Raw genomic sequence first — 10,628 nt, forward strand, 5'->3', positions numbered from 1 at the left:
ATTACAAATGAGCCTACACTAGTAACTCATTTTTCAAAAAAATATAAAATAAAAATACAAAAAAAAAATAAGAAAATAAAAATAACAATTGAAATTAAAAAAGTGCCCCCCCCCCCCCAAAATAAAAAATTAAAAAAATAAATTAATCTCTTTGAACGAGTTAGTATCTCATTTGAATGAATTAATTATCTCGTTTGAACGAGTTAGTATCTCGTTTGAACGAGTTAGTATCTCGTTTGAACGGGTTAGTATCTCGTTTGAACGGGTTTGTATCTCATTTGAACGAGTTACTATCTCGTTTGAACGAGATACTATCTCGTTTGAACAAATTAATTATCTCGTTTGAACGAATTAGTAATCAGTATCTCGTTTGAACGAATTAATTATCTCGTTTATATAATTAATTCGTCCAAAGGAGATACTAACTCGTTCAAACGGATTAATATCTTTTTGGTTATAATGGGCCTTCGTATAGTTAAGTGTAACCTTGTGTAATTATTAATGACGATTGTATTCATGTGAGTCATCGAATAAATTGACAATATTTTAGCATAACATTTGAATGACGTGTAGACGATGAATTTGACATACGTTATACATGTATTCTATGATTACCACATCTTTGAAGATTAATGAGTACCATTTTTTTTTCATGCACATTTCTACTCTTGAAGTTACGGAAAAGGGTAAGTGTTACATTTAATTTTGTTTTTCCGAATGTAACAAACTATGAATAAGTATTAAAAATTATCATTGGTAGGCCCGTCTGAACTAAACCTTTAAGAGGTATGGGGATGGTACCCCAGTGCAGTGTGAGCTCTCGGGACCGGCGGAAGCAATTCTTGATCGGAGAGGGGGGGGGGGTATCATCCTAGGTCCTTAGACGAAGCTCTCCGGAGTCCGGTTTTATACGATTTTGATGAAACTTACAGTGTATATTTATTGCCAAAAGATCTCGATTCCTTTCGATATTGGCGCATATGGGACCATCACTTCCTGGATTGTGGCCCCTGATTGTACGAACAATCACATTTTAGTTTGTGGGCCTTGTAGAAGTAACAGTTTTCATTTGATTGTATATGCCGTTCAATTATATCAGGACACAATTTTTATCCGATCTATCGCCCAAAGGTCTCGGTTCCTTTCGAAACTTGCATGTATCAACTCTGAGTGTACGAAAATCATATTGTTAGCTTATGGACACTTTAGAGGTCACAATTTTCATCAGATTTTGATGAAACTTGAAATACATATTTGTTTCCTTTCCATATTCGTGCATATCGGATTGTAACTTCCGGGATTAAAGCCTCTGATTGTACGGAAAAAGGCGTTTTTAGCCTGTGGTTCCTCTTGGGGTTACAATTTTTCACCCGATTTAAAAGACGTTCGAATCACCGTTACACCATAATTCCGATTGAGTTTGCATTTCCTGAAAATCGGACCGAATTGCCCGAACTCCCCTAAAAGCATGTACTACTCAGGTTTGATCTAAATTTTAAGGCCACCTGCAGATTTCGCCAAGGTCACGAGATGTAAGCAGGGCTAGCGCCAACCCTAACCCAAGATCTAGCCCTTACCCTAACTCACAATCTTCGGCAACAATCACATGCTGTTTAGGCCTACATCTCGTGATCTTGACGAAATCTGCCGGTGGCTTTAATATTTATATCTGACCGTAATACCCAGGTTGTAGACCATCCAGGGTTTCGAATTTTTTTTATCCAATTTTTATGAAACTTAAAATATATATTTATAATTATATCCGAAAGATCTGGGTTCCTTTCGATATTGGCGCGTATTGGACCGTGTAACTTTCTGGATTATGATCCCCTGATTGTACGAAATATCACGTTTTTAGCCCCCTAGAGGTCACAATTTTCAAAACTGTTCAAATATACCACCGTTACACCATAATTATTTCCTCAAAATCGGACCGAAACTTCCCCGTCAAATAACCACTCCCCTTTACGGAAATAGTATAATAAAAGCATGTAATACCCAAGTTGTGGACCATCTAGAAGTCTCAATTTTATTCGATTTAGATGACACTTAAAACGACCATCACTAGCTCTTGGGCGAGTTCAATTTCCTTACGCATGTTCCCCTGCCTTTTACATAAAATGTGAATTATGAATGAAGTTTGTGGACCTTTCGTGGTGAAACTTAAACTGTGTGTTAAGGATCAAAAGTTCTTGGATGAGTTCGGCTTTGGTAGCATCAGACCTTACATTCTAGAGCTATAGCCCTGCTTTTCACGCAAAATTTGAAATATGTACGGATTTTGAGGCTCTCCAGGGGGCTAACATTGTTGTCCAAATCTGATGAAACTTAAATGAGAGGATAAGCCCTATTGAGTTTACCTTTTCCCCATCCATTTCTTGCAAAATGTGGGCATATCTTTCATGGCAACCGCTTGTTTTAACTGGTCATAACTGATTACAGTGAATTATTTGATGGATAAGGTACACAAGGAACGAGTATAAATAAAACTCTATCCCGTCGTTTTTCTAATTACCTAATAAGTCATAGATACAATGGACGTGAGATTGACGTGAAATAAAGATGGGCTGTTCAGTTATCTCATCGCGACCCTCGCAACCATGGATCGGTATAGAGCATAGTCTGGCCTGGCTCTAACGGGAACGGTGTAATGACGTAGTACATGAGAATATTGTTATGGTTGGCGTAACAGCAACGCATAGAAGCGACCCTGTCGCGTGACTGTTGATAATTAGACTCCTGATTTGTTTCTTTTCCTTGCGCTGTTACAATCTGTTTTACAGTGCTAATTCAAAAGCCTTCTTATACAAGATGTCTGACCTATATAAGTTCAAATGACTTTTACATGTGACGTCACATCATAGGGTGTTGATAATTGGCTACAAGGGTTCTAGAATTTAATTTGCAGAAGACAAAAAAATATTGCAAGCTAATTAACGCACACCGATGTCATCCCATTCAGTGATAGTAGCTGATGTCCTGGTCGCAGGAATCTTCACTAGAAGGCAGGAGACTTTTTTAAACACCGCATTGGCAGTCAACAATGCTTAAAGTGCGACCGCAGCATTGAATCGTGCACGTCAATTCCATATCAATTTCATTGTTTGGGGGGTGTTTATTTTAGCGTTCATTCATACAAGCGCAGGGTCCTTATCCACGAAAGAAAACTAAACTAAAATATTTTTTAAGAGATTAACATTTTATTGAATAAAGGCCCATATCTTTCAATGGCATAATAGCGACGCGTGTCATGCACAATGCACGCACTCTTATTCATTTAGAACACCTGGTATCACTAGCTGTGGTAATTATTCTTTTTTTCTTTGCAAGTTCCACTGCAGGAATCAGAGGCTGGTGATATATGTATTATAGCAACGCAAGCACCACCAGCACAGCCCACGTCAACTAGTACTAGTGCAGCAGCACCAACTACTACTACTGCAGAAACGACAACTACTACTACTGCAGCAACGTCAGCTAGTACTACTGCTAAACCAAAAACAGCATCAACTGTTACTGCTTTAGCAACGTCAACTAGTCATACTGCTACTCCAAAGGCTGTAATAATATCAAAGGTGGTCCTTCCAGTGAATCGCTCCATATACAGCATAAAGTGTCAAACAGTTAAAACTTTCATACCAAGGTGGTCTTCCAGAAGAAATTCAGTTGACGCATATAGATTTGATCAATACATAATACCAGGTGTGAACATTATCTAGGCATAATCTTGTATAATTGTTGTTATCGATTGTATGTATTGAAAATTTCTTAAAAATGGTAAATTAAAAGTTTAAAGTCCATATCTCAGCGATGAATTAACCGATGTCATCTAAATCTTTCATAGAATCTAATTGGAACAATTGTTATGTGACTGTATAATCAAATCAATCAAAACTCATTTTATCATGTTATCAGTAACTGGAATAGATCTCTTCAAATAGTTGGGTGTTATTTGTTATGTTTCTAATTAAATGTTTTAGTTTTTGTCTTATTCCTTTAAAAGTAGTGTAATTTTACCGTAACGGGTATTAAATATTCGTTGGTGTACCAACTTTTATCTTTTATTTTGACGTTCTCGTGTTTTAGTGTATACATTGTGATTTTTATAGTTGCAGTGATTGTGATGTTATTGATTGTTTACAAACCTGTTAAGCCAAATGGCAGAAAGTAATAGAAGGTAGGGATACAGGCATATTATTTAATCATATTATTTGCTCACTTTCTTAGAACCTAGACCCTGCGTTTGCTTTTATAAACACAAAAAATATCGTTGAAGAGTTAACCATTTGAAATCAGAACTTGTTATATACTAAGCAGCAAAAGAAACGCCAGGTTTGTATGTTACTCTGGATAGACGCATTGCATAAAACTTGCCAAATGTTTTTATTATATATTTGCGACCACATCTCCAACTTTACCTGTGCAATAAGGCTCCTTACCAATTACAGAATTGAACCCAGGAAATGTTCTCAAAAAATTGCTTTGATCCATTTAGTAAGTCGTTTTCTAGAATGATCTGATTTTGAAATCGTACTGAGGTTGGTTTTTTTGGGTTTTTTTTTGCTGTTTAGTATATATTGTACAACATCACCAGAAGATTGATTATTAAAGGCGATAATAGCCATAAAGAGATCGCAAAGATTGCAAAGTTTATTCCATAACGTCAAAAATAACATCGTTACCCTGTTTATACGCAAATGGTAGTCAATTATTTTTACTTTAGTTAGATCAGACATATCAGAATGACACCGTGCAATTGACAGTAATTTGAAGTAATGCAAATGCCCAAACTTATGTAAGCATTTTATCGATTTGTACAAACATGTGGGTTCTTTATGGAAGGGGTAATTTTTATTGTTTTAGTTTTTGAACTGTTGCCCTGCTTTAGTTTACTGACATCTGGCAGGAATTCTCTTACATTTAAAAAATATTAATATCCAATGAGATATTTCGTTTTAGTAAACAAATTGTATATATTTCTATTTCTAGGGAGAAGATCGAGAAGAAAATTATGATTTTAAATAAACAACATAAATACATTTATTTACCGATTTTACTTTCCTTACCGACCTGAACTGTGGACTTTTGAACAACAAATCACCCATGTACTTTTTGTTAATTCAAATAGATATACACTTTGAATATGACCCGTCTTCATTAGCCCAGCATAGGAGCAGAACAGTAGGACGTTAAACCCCATTTCATTTCATTTCATTTTGAATATGAGATCAACGTCAAAAAACATTTAGGCAAATCAACACTTTTATTTCTTTATCCAAATCCAACAAGTTAATTTAAATTATAAACATATTCTAAATTTCAAAATCCACAGAACACAATATTGCTGCGAAACAATATCCCCTTAAGCACAATAATTGAAAAGCAACTTAAAGATTTTGTTTCTTTTATTGATGATTACATGTACACTATATCATAGGTGAGCCCCATATTGATGGGGATGGGGGAGGGTTCCATCTGGTTCATTCGCGATTGCAGACAAGACCCATTTTGAATTTGAATGATTTTGTAAAATGAATGATTTTATTAGAATTACATCTATAGAAACAGTGGCATTGTTGTATTCCTTGTAATCTCCCTTGATATGAAGGCATTTTTCCAGTGAAACCGACCGTCCAATATCCCTAGTCAGTCAGTGTCGAAATAACCTGACTGACTGCCACATTTTGTGTCAATGTGATCAAAATATCTTTTGGGACTCTCTTACTCCACTTCTCTACACGGATGGAATGTTTTTATTTTGGTTCATTGCAATGTAAATCGTGCACAAGGCTTTGTTTACAAATGCTATGACCTGGCACTTGACCCAAGAACTTTTGACCGCAACCCCACAAGATTTTAAATTGCTGCGCAGGATTCAACCCACACCTACTCAAATATGGCTCCGCACTATAAAGAAATAAGTCATCGATTTCTAGTCTATTTCGAGCTTGAACTATTAAATTTACAAATTTTATTGGAGAGCTTTGTTGACATATTGATTGCAAAATTATTGATTGTCCGATGTTATAGACCGGTTTAGCGGGAGAGAAGGTGTCAGGATTTCCACCCAAGAATTCGGCCTATTTGGAACGCTCAGTAAGAAAAATGATCTAAAAGCGTTTACAAATGTTTGGTTACAGGGCAGTAACTTGGCGAAAATTCGTTAGCGGTGCGAAATCACGATTTGTTTTCCTAATTAGTACTAGCCGAGTAATTTGATTAAGATTGAGAATGCCGCGTTTATGTGTGATCATTAATAATGGTAATATACACTCACGTTTAGTACATAATCGCTAATTCTTTCGTTTCAAACAGATCGCAACTATACTATTCAAAAAAAGTAGGGGATATTTGATTTTGGAGGCATAATACTAAAATATGCAAATGACTACGAAAAAAGTCACTATAGAACCTAACAGAAGAAACATTTCCAGTTACATGTGACGCCCAAACGCACCAATAGCTACCGCATGGAATGCAGGTGATGCTTGGGATCATCATGGGGGTCCAACCCAAGATTTGCACGACTCTGACTTTGAATGTTACAGTCATTGTGGCATTGAATTCCAGGGTGGAAACATCAGTTTAATTGTTTTAGTGGCCAGAAAACAAATTTTGATATGCGTCGGCTTACCCAAAATGAAAGGTTACGTGCCCTTGGCATGCTACAGATCGGCACAACACAGGCGGTTGTGGCGCGGACGATGAATGTTTCTCAGTCTGTCATAAGCAGGCTATGGTCCAGATACCGTGATACACAATTTGTACAGGACAGACCACGCTCAGGTCGACCAAGGGCGACAACTCAAGCCCAGGATCGATTTATCCGTACCTTGGCCTTGAGAAATCGTGTCATCACAGCAAATCAGATCAGCGCTCGTCTTCAAACAGACACTGGTGTGAGAGTGAGTGGCCAGACGATTCGGAATCGACTGCATAGGGGTCACCTTCGCGCCCGACGTCCTCGCGTGATCCCTTGTTTGAGAGATCATCACATTCAGGCAAGACGTCGTTGGTGTAGGGATCGTCAACACTGGGATAATCGACGCTGGAGCAATGTGATGTTTTCAGATGAGTCAAGGTTCACTGTTGATTTTTTGGACAGACGTAGGAGGGTGTGGCGTCGTCGAAACGAGCGCTTCCAAGACGTTAACGTCATCAGACATGATCGATTTGGGGGTGGTTCTGTTATGGTGTGGGGAGGCATCACTGTTGCTGGAAGAACGGCTTTACATGTTGTTGCAGGGCGTGTTACAGGCCAGTACTACCGGGACAACATCTTGGCAGTCCATGTTGTGCCGTTCGCACGACGTCATGGCCGCCGTTTCATCTTCCAGGATGACAACGCAAGATGTCACAGGGCCAGGATCGTTACAGGTTACCTCCAACAACAGAACATCACCACATTACCTTGGCCAGCACTGAGTCCCGACCTCTCCCCCATCGAGCATGTCTGGGACATGCTTGGACAGAGGTTACGTCAACGTCAACAACGTCCTGCCAATGTCCAAGAACTTGCTGCTGCGTTGCAACAGGAATGGGACAATCTGGACCAAAATGACCTTAGACGTCTCATTAGGAGTATGCCACGTCGGATCAATGCTTGTTTGGCAAACAGAGGAGGATTTACCCGTTACTGACTTGGTTGTGATGCTGTGGTAACTTTGCTGTTTGACCCCGGGTATCATTTTACCCTTATAATGGTCAGTCTGTGCCTTACTTAGTCTAACGATCATTTGGAATAAATCGATGAATGTGAACTTCATTTCATTTTGTCATTTGTTTCTTCGTCAGTTTCATTAGGTGACTTTAATAACACTTAAAAATCAAATATCCCCTACTTTTTTTGAATAGTATATAATAACAATATTATTATTTTATAACTTTTATATAGTGCGCCATCCAGAAACTGTCGCTCCAGGGTACTGAACGTGTACAATACAATCATTCCATACAAAGTTAAAAGCATAAAATAGATAAATAAAAATATATAATACAATAATAATTTATAAATCATATAAGATAAAGCAAATAAAACATCAATAAATAATTGAAATGCAGTTAAATTCATAATTAGTCAAAAGCCTCTTTAAAGATATGTTTTTAACTATTTTAAACTATTTTTTAACATAAAATAATCTCTTTCCGTAAGTTAAAAACGTGCAAGGTTTATGTTTTATAATTAAATAACTTGATTAATGTCTATTTGCCGTGTATTGTACATACATGTAAGAAGTAATTAAAAAACCCTTTAAATTTAATACGGTAGACTACTTGTAATTAACCAATGACAATCATATACAATATGATCAACCTTTTTATTGACTGTTACAATAGAAGAGTGTGCAACAGATTTGTACAATATTCTTTAATTTTATATCTGTATAATTGAAAATTGATGATGATCTTAATGTATATTTGATATGTACTGTGCAGAACTTTAAATTTAATACGATAGACTGTTGGTAACCAATGACGATCGTATACAATGCGATAGGCAATACTCTGTAGAGGCTATGTATGTGCATGTATTTTTCATCAGTGCATGAGAGACTGGCACATGATAGGTCATAATTGTGCAGCTTACACTGTGAAAAATATCAATAACAATTTAAAGATTTTACAGTTTTTAACGCAGTGAATAGGCGGTAAACCCGGGCCCGTATCTAGACACCATTAAGCGCGGGGGGGGGGGGCATTACCTTTCGGTAGGGGGGCGAACATTTTGAGGAAATTTTCGGAAAGGTCATTCTAACAGACTGTTGTAATGATCATGCTATGTAGTTACCTAGGCGTCTAATAAGCATTTTAAAATAAGTATTCAAACAAAAAAAGTAATGATTTTTTAAATTTATTTAAAACTATTTTAGATTAGTACAAAAAAAAATGGTTTATATAGTAATGAGATACCGTGGGATTAATATGCGCATACTGATAGCATAGCGTTTTAAATAAATACCGCTAAATTTTTGTTTCGAGTCGCACTTTACTTTGTCAGTACTCAGTACTGGTAAATGTTAATATTTTTTTCGCTCCCGTAATATATTTATCCATCAGTTCGGACCAATCTATATTTCCAAACTCCTTGGACAAAACAATTATTTTACCTGTTTTTTTAGTGTCAATAATAATGTATGTAGTGTTTGTGACAACGTGGTCTAAAACGGTATCGGCAGAGTTATCTCCCTTGATTATGTTATTAGCTACCTCAAGGCCTAAAATAAGGTTAAATTCTTGTAGCACGGATTCTGTGTCCGGTGGATTAAGCTCCGGTTTCCCATCTTTATTTCAATACTTAAGATCACAGATAATACCGAAAATTAGTGAAAATTATGTCAAAAATAAAGTGAAAGTGAAATGGCGGTGAAGAACGCAGCGGATCAGATACCAAACCTACTGAAAACCTGACTAGTGAGCGGATGCGGCTGGCGCTCACTCGACTCATCCGAGGGAGTCGATCGGGCGCCAACTGATCTGATCTGACCTTCGCAACTGACCAACACAAGAGGAACACTCATTAGGGGTCAGGAGGCATCGCTACCTTACACTTTTTCAGAGTCTTACGCCATTTCTTTCAGAGCACTGTTTTCTTATTTTCGAAGCACGGATTTTTCATTTCGAAGCACGTTCGTGCTCCAAGGCACGTTATTTTAGGCCCCGAGCTACCTAGTCTTTCGTTTGTAGTTTAGCGCGCAATTCATTTGTCGCCTGAATTATACCTCCTCCTGCTTAGGGAAGCGTAGTTTTTTTTTAGGTTAATATAAGGAACTGTGTATACTTTAATGATTGTTAGCAATTTCTGAGCGGGGGGGGGGGCGAGCATTTAACGCAGGGGGGGGGGGCATGCCCCCACTCCGCGCCCCCCTGTAGACCTGGCCCCGGGTAAACCGTTATGCTTCATTGACAGAATTTCATTCAATAAACGTGTATTTCTATGAAAAACCAACAGCTCTTTATTAAGCGTTCTTAATTCATAGTCTTTAATTTTTATTTCTTCATCTGTTGTCGTATTACGACATTTGTATACTGAAACTAAGATTTGTAAATTGTATCTTTGTATCTTTGTTTATTTCAGTTGTTTTTTTAATTCAAAGATAACTTAGAAAATAAAAAAAATTACATTTATATGTCATCAGAAACAAACAGCACAAAACAAATCTTGACCAACAAATTTCCAAAAACAAATCTCTAAATACCAATTTTACCAAACCATTGTCAAAAATTTCTCCAAATTCATCTAACCTGAATATTATGACGACAGAGGACAACAGTGGTGGGCTGTGAAATGCTGAAAACAACCTTGAATACAATATAAACTCTTCACTTCTGTGTATTGACGGATAATAACAGTCGAGGTGAGTTAACATATCGATCGATTCCGTAAAATACTAAAAAAGCCGTTTAATTAACACAACACGCATGTGCATAGGTTCGTGGCACGTGCAAGAACATGAAAAACACGAAAACGACGAAAGAGACAAAGGTCAGAATATTATTAATAATTGATGCATATCCAAGTGAAAGATTTAACAATCAAAGTTTACTAATTTTATGTATCTATTATTTGGACTAGATTTGTTTCAACATATTGTCAGGGTTGTATTTTCGTGGTCAAATGAACAATGTAG

The 10,628-nt window shown here is 37.0% G+C and overlaps 1 long non-coding RNA gene across 1 annotated transcript; it reads left to right on the forward strand.

Annotated features, from left to right (window-relative positions):
• The first annotated feature begins 3,353 nt into the window (after nt 1-3,353).
• LOC126811102 (uncharacterized) lies at nt 3,354-5,531 on the forward strand. The gene is made up of 3 exons (XR_008786170.1): nt 3,354-3,702; nt 4,110-4,177; nt 4,990-5,531. It is a non-coding gene; the product is annotated as an uncharacterized LOC126811102 (long non-coding RNA).
• Nucleotides 5,532-10,628: the final 5,097 nt, after the last annotated feature.

Source organism: Patella vulgata, chromosome 2, assembly GCF_932274485.2.
Source record: "Patella vulgata chromosome 2, xgPatVulg1.2, whole genome shotgun sequence".
Classification (NCBI taxonomy): Eukaryota; Metazoa; Mollusca; class Gastropoda; family Patellidae; genus Patella; species Patella vulgata.